The sequence below is a fragment of the Heteronotia binoei genome, chromosome 2 (genome assembly GCF_032191835.1).
Source record: "Heteronotia binoei isolate CCM8104 ecotype False Entrance Well chromosome 2, APGP_CSIRO_Hbin_v1, whole genome shotgun sequence".
NCBI classification, from domain to species: Eukaryota; Metazoa; Chordata; class Lepidosauria; order Squamata; family Gekkonidae; genus Heteronotia; species Heteronotia binoei.
Window position 1 is genome coordinate 5,027,446 of NC_083224.1, and position 7,396 is coordinate 5,034,841.

Sequence of the window (7,396 nt, forward strand, 5' to 3'; positions counted from 1 at the left end):
GATCCAAGATATCCCGGAAATAATGAAATTACAAAGCAAAACAAAACCCCTTCAACAAGATAAAAGTAAACCAAGAACAGACGTCAGGAAAAATTAAAAGAAATGAAGAGGGGGGGGGGGGATCAGCCGCTTAAATTCCAGACGCCCAGACGCTTTCACAGCTCCTACGCTCCGCTTGCAAAAGGAAAAAAGGGCTTCAAATCACGTCCGCCATTACTAGAAGGCTCCGCTCCGAACCACGCCAGTTTCTAACCCCCCCGAAGCAGTTCGACAGCTGCCAAAGACCTCAGGGGCACAATAAAAAGTATCTCTTACCCCTTCACTCCCCCTCTTCAAAGCAAACCGTCCCGGCTCTGCACTTCGAATATTTCCTGGCTCTCACAAACACGAACGCCTTTCCACCGCTTCTAGTCGCTTCCAGCCGCTTCTCCCTCCATGGATCTACCCGAGCCGCGCCAGAGATCACTCCAAACAGACTGCTCGCCCGCACATCACAGCAACAGCATTCTTCTTCAGCAATTCCAGACGTAAGGACGCCACCAAGGTAAGACGTTTCAGGGTCTACTTAAGAGGAGATTACAGTGCCTCTCCAGGCTCCCTTTCCGGCGGCACAGTTAGGCACCAAAGGTGTTGGGAAGGTAGCGGCCAGGAGGAAAACTGGGTCTGAACGGGGAACCTACGTTCCCCGCCCACGCCCAGAAAGCCCCCCAGGCTTCGGAGCATCCCCTGACAGCTCCTTAAGAGGTGTCCCCCAGCCGGGAAACCCCCTCAGTTACCTCCCAAACAGGGTTCCCTCCTAAGACAAGGAAAGGAGCCCCGCGTCACTCCGCCATATTTCCGGAAGTCCTTTAACTCCATATTTAATTGGCACACCTCCTTTTTTACTTCTGCAATTTCAGCTCTAATTTTCTCATTAGATTCTAACACTAAGTTTTGAAATTGCGTCATTTGCTCAGATAACCCTTTCACTGTAGTCGCCATTTTAAGCAATCAGTCACGGCTAGAGTCGACTTATCTTGAAAGTTCAATAAAAGTTTTCTTACCAAACGCAGCCATTGAGTTTTCGAGTCAGACTATTCTCTACTTCCTTAGACACTCTCCTATTTATTTCTCACACTGTAGTGTGAATGTCAGACTATTCTCTACTTCCTTAGACACTCTCCTATTTATTTCTCACACTGTAGTGGGGATGTTTACATTCTTTTTAGGTCGTAATTCTTTTTCCTTCTCGGAGGGGGAAGGCGTAGGCTTCTTACTCCTTAGAGCATGCGCACACCTCTCGACCATATAGGGCTTTAAAGGTCAATAGCAACGGACACGGAACACATAAGAACATAAGAGAAGCCATGTTGGATCAGGCCAACGGCCCATCCAGTCCAACACTCTGTGTCACACAGTGGCAAAAAATTTTTATATATACACACACACTGTGGCTAATAGCCACTGATGGACCTCTGCTCCATATTTTTATCTAAACCCCTCTTGAAGGTGGCTATACTTGTGGCCGCCACCACCTCCTGTGGCAGTGAATTCCACATGTTAATCACCCTTTGGGTGAAGAAGTACTTCCTTTTATCCGTTTTAACCTGTCTGCTCAGCAATTTCATCGAATGCCCACGAGTTCTTGTATTGTGAGAAAGGGAGAAAAGTACTTCTTTCTCTACTTTCTCCATCCCATGCATTATCTTGTAAACCTCTATCATGTCACCCCGCAGTCGACGTTTCTCCAAGCTAAAGAGCCCCAAGCGTTTCAACCTTTCTTCATAGGGAAAGTGGACTTTCTCCAATGCTGTAATATCCTTTTTGAGGTGCGGCGACCAGAACTGCACACAGTACTCCAAATGAGACCGCACCATCGATTTATACAGGGGCATTATGATACTGGCTGATTTGTTTTCAATTCCCTTCCTAATAATTCCCAGCATGGCATTGGCCTTTTTTATTGCAAACGCACACTGTCTTGACATTTTCAGTGAGTTATCTACCACAACCCCAAGATCTCTCTCTTGGTCAGTCTCTGCCAGTTCACACCCCATCAACCTGTATTTGTAGCTGGGATTCTTGGCCCCAATGTGCATTACTTTGCACTTGGCCACATTGAACTGCATCTGCCACGTTGACGCCCACTCACCCAGCCTCAACAGATCCCTTTGGAGTTCCTCACAATCCTCTCTGGTTCTCACCACCCTGAACAATTTAGTGTCATCCGCAAACTTGGCCACTTCACTGCTCACTCCCAACTCTAAATCATTTATGAACAAGTTAAAGAGCATGGGACCCAGTACCGAGCCCTGCGGCACCCCACTGCTTACCGTCCTCAACTGCGAAGACTGCCCATTTATACTCACTCTCTGCTTACAATAGGTAGCCAGTGCAGCTCTTTCAGCGCCGGTTGAATGTGCTCCTATCGAGGGAGCCCCGTTAACAGCTGTGTTGCAAGGTTCTGCACTAGCTGTGGTTTCTGAGTTAGGGTCAAGGGTAGTCCCATGTACAGAGCATTACAGTGATAAATAACCTGTCATCCCTAACCTGGGACCGTTACAATTCATTTAATTAAGCTTCACCTTTCCTTATGGTTCAAAGTGCTTATAATAACGGTTGGAACCGTTTTCATTTAAGGAAAAAGGAAAGGAAAGGTCCTCCCTGCAAGCACCAGTCGCTTTCAACTCTGAGGTGACGTTGCTTTCACAATGTTTTCATGGCAGACTTTTTACGGGGTGCTTTGCCATGGCCTTCTCCAGTCTGGGGACTCATTTGACTGACCTCGTAAGGATGGAATGCTGAGTCAACCTTGGGCCAGCTACCTGAATCCAGTTTCCACCGGAATCGAACTCAGTCATGAGCAGAGAGTTCAGACCACAGTACTGAAGTACTGTTGCTTCACCACTCTGTGCCACCGGGCCTCTCATTTAAAAATACTTTTAAAAATCCCTAGTCCTCCCTCCATTAAAAGAGATGCCTGCCAATTCAAACCCTCTGAAAAGAGTTCAGTTCCCACTAAAGAAAATGGCTGCCTTGGAAGGCGGATTCTGCGTAGGGTTGCCAATTCCGACTCAAGAAATATCTGGGGACTTTGGGGGTGGAGCGAGGTGTGGCAAGCACGATTGAACTCCCAAGGGAGTTTTGGCAATCACATTTAAAGGGACTTCGTGCCTTTTAAATGAATATTAAGAACATAAGAGAAGCCATGCTGGATCAGGCCAAAAAAGCCAGGTGCCATCTGGAGGTCCATCAGTGCTGCCAGGACACTAGAAGCCCTCCCACTGTGCCCCCTCCCAAGCCCCAAGACTACAGAGCATCACTTGCCCCAGACATAAGAACATAAGAGAAGCCATGTTGGATCAGGCCAATGGCCCATCCAGTCCAAGACTTTGTGTCACACAGTGGCCAGAAAAACTAGGTGCCGACAGGAGGTCTATCAGTGAGGCCAGGACACTAGAAGCCCTCCCACTGTGCCCCCAAGCACCAAGAATACAGAGCATCACTTGCCCCAGAGAGTTCCATCTATACCCTGTGGCTAACAGGGCTCCTAGTGTCCTGGCCCCACTGATGGTGCCTGGGTTTTTTTGGCCTGATCCAACATGGCTTCTCTTATCTTCTCAACATTCAAGAGTCCAATTGGGATTCCTCTGTCAGGACCTCCTGGCTGTGACGTATGGGACACTAGAAGCCTTAACGACTAACAAGATTTCCGGCAGGGTGTGAGCTTTTGTGAGTCACTGCTCATCTCCTCGGATGCCAGTCATTAGTAGGAGGAAAATTTTTAAAAGGGGGGGGGGACTCAAAACAAAACAGAAGAAAAAGTTTCCTATTATGGAAAACCCATTTATCAAATGACATAAAAGACCCTGGGAACTTCTACATGCCAAGCAATTTCTGTAGGCCAGTGTTTCCCATTTGCAGGGTCATGACCCAGTACCGGGCCACGGAAGCCTCACTACTGGGTCACAAGAAAAGCCAAAGCTAGCCCCGCCCCCAGCAAAGCCTGACCTGTGCTCTGCTTCCTTTCTTCCCCCGTCTCTCTGTTGTGCAGAGAAAAGCTAGCCTTGAAGACTGACACAGGCTGCAGAGCCTGAGCTCCATTTGGCTTCCTTCCTTTCCCCGTCTCTCTGTTGTGCAGAGAAAAGCTAGCCTTGGAGACTGACACAGGCTGCAAAGCCTGAGCTCCATTTGGCTTCCTTCCCTCATCTCTGTGTTGTGCAGAGAGGAGCAAGCCTTGAAGACTGACACAAACTGCAAAGTGTGAGCTCCATTTGGATTCCTTCCTCCCCCCATCTCTGTGTTGTGCAGAGAGGAGCTAGCTTTGAAGACTGACACAGGCTGCAAAGCCTGACGTTTATTTGGCTTCCTTCCTTCCCTAGTTTTTTGTCCTCCCCCCCCCCTTCTTTCTTTCTTTCCTTGTAAGTGGTGCTCTGTCTTTATTCTTGGAGCTGGGGGTGGGGGGTGGGGCGGGAAACACAGACATGGGAAACACAACCAGTAAAAAGCTGCAAGCCCCTCATAAATATCCTTTTTGGGATAACTGCAGAAAAGCTTGTATGAACTTTATAGAACTTAAAATTAATTCATTAATTGCAGTACAATTCTCTGCTACCTTTCATAGCAATTTCCCAGTGTTTTAGCCAAGTATGAAAAATAGCTGTCAAAAGATTTTCTTGAAACCAAGCAAGCTTGCTTGTAGCTTGAGGCAGGGTTCCAGTAGTAGCAGCTGAAGGAAAGGCCTACTAAATGTGTCAGATATTTTGAGGTAGAGCAGCTGCCAGGGCCCAGTGTGGGTGGTACATAGTGTTGGCATTCCTGATGGCAATGGCAACAGCACTCCCAACTGCATACACCGGCCAGTGCTGTTGAGGAAGGGGTGTGTAGGTGGTGCAGGCAACTGAACATGGGCATGAGGAAGGCGGAGAAGAACACACACATAGGTGCGTGCAGGTGTGGAGGTGCAAAGAGGGGACTCTGGGAAGGTATGAAAAAGTTGCAGACTGCCCACTTTCCACTCCCATTTTGGCTCAGCATGAGTTTCAGAGAGATTTTTCTGAAAACAGTTACTTCAGAAGGAGCAGGTTTGGGGGAATGACCTGGAATTGACATCACGGGAAAAGGTGTTTTGCTTCAGTGTGCCCCAGAAGTGACATCACTTGGCCCTTGACCTGGAAGTGACACCACAGGAAATGACATAATTCCTGTCTTCACCCCCGAAGTCTCCTGGCTCCACTCCCACAGTTTAGTAGGCCACAAAGAAGTGTAAAAATAACCAGGCCGCGGCAAAGAAAAGTTTGGGAAACCCTGCTGTAGGCGGTTTCAGACATTTCAAAAAACGCTGTTTCTATCCACTTTAGTGACCATTTGAAAGTGGATTTTGGCCTTTCGCACAGTAAACTCCAGTTGCAAAGTGCATTGAAAGTGCATTTTTCAGTGTGCGTGAAACAGCCCCACACCACTGAGCCATGGTCCTTTGGCTCCATTTCAGCCTTTGATACGCAATGTTCCAATTCAGATGACCAGATAGCTATGTGTAAGTAGTTCATAGTATAATCCTCCGTGGACTTGGAGCTTCTCTTCCCGCCCAATCCTGGCTCTGCACGTCAAAGGTTGCAGGGGCGTCTTGCCTCGAGTTGGCAAGGAGTGGTTTGTTGGATAAACAAGAATTAAAACCCTCCCCCCTTCAAAGGTCATCTCTCCAGTTTCCGGTTCGGCTCTGGGATGGAAGACACACTGATTAACAAAACTGTTCCACACTTCAGCTTTGAAAAAACCTGACAAAGTTTATTAAGAAAAAGTCGAAAAAGTAACAAATCACTGTCTGATGATGGAGAAAAAAGAATACCAATGCCAGCAAAGTTTCAGTCAGTCAAAAATTTATTGTGCATAGCCATTGGACATTACAAAACAGAACATAAATGCCAACGTTCACAGAAAACATCTTAAACGTTCCCCAGAAGGGCTGCCCTCAAGAAGTTGTTGTTGATGGATGATATTGGATTTATACCCCACCCTTCACTCTGAATCTCAGAGCAGCTTATAATCTCCTTTTCCTTCCCCTCCCGACAACAGACACACTGTGACGTAGGTGGGGCTGAGAGAGCTCTGACAGCAGCTGCCCTTTCAAGGAGAGCTCCTAAGAGAGAGATGGCTGACCCAAGGCCATTCCAGCAGCTGCAAGTGGAGGAGTGGGGAATCAAACCTGGTTCTCTCAGATACGAGTCTGAGCACTTAACCACTACACCAAACTGTCAATCAGTTATATTTGATATCACTTTTGCTCTTATCAGCTGCAAAGGCAAGCAAAGAGACTCTATAACATACATGAGCATCATTGTCAGATAACAGAGACAGAAAGTTTCAAACTCTCAAACCCAGGTAACCAGGAGGGGAAGAGGCAAATCCCCCTAAAGGAAGGCCTCCAGCAGCATTAAAGAGCCTGCCAGCCCATCAAGGCCGAATGATTAAGTATCATTTGCAGGTGTAGGATGCTTAGGGAGAACACACCAAAGCCCCAGCTGGAATACTTCACAGAGGGTTAGAACAACACTCCTTTGGTAGCTGGAGCCGAAGCAACTTACAATTTGTGTTGCAGGTCAAATATCTGAAAGGGAACGAACTTCAATAACAAATGATACTTGTGTACACCCCAGCCCCCACAATTAGATGGAAAAAATACAGTTTAAAATAATACAGTATTTTACAATAATCTCATAGCAATATTCATCAACTTATTAAAACTAATTTCAAAGGACTAGATAGCTATGTATAAGGAGTATAAGTCTGATATACCTGATACACATAATAATCTCTTAAACAACCTATGAACATTCCTTAGTTCAGCTTCGTTTTCTCAGATTAATAAACAATCTAGGGTTGCCAACTGCCTGGCAGAAGAGTCTGCTGTCCTTCTAAGATCATATGGGGTAGTGGGATGTATTTGAAGGCTTCAAACACGGCTAAAGTTTCTTCCATATTGAGAGCATTTTTAAATATTTCTTCCTGGTTACAATAACATTTCTGTGTAGATTCAAGCTTTCTTCAATAGTTTATATAGTGCCAGTTCTTTATACGGATTGTGGCTCTTTTTTAGTTAAAAAATAAGATAAAAGCTACTTTAACAGGCTAAGCAATTACATGGTTTCTATTCTTTGGTTTCTTTGGTGCTGCTGAAGAGTGTCACTTCGACTAAATCTCTTTCCATGCTCAGCATTGGAAAGGTCTCTCCGTTGGGTGGATTTTCTGATGATTAGGAAGAATGTCACTCCCACTGAATCTCTTTCCGCACTCTGAGCATTCAAAAGGTCTCTCCCCTGTGTGGGTTCTCTGAAAGCTTTGAAGATGGCCACTGTGACTGAATCTCTTTCCACAGTTTGATCATTCAAAAGGTCTCTGCCCGGTGCGGGTTCTCTGA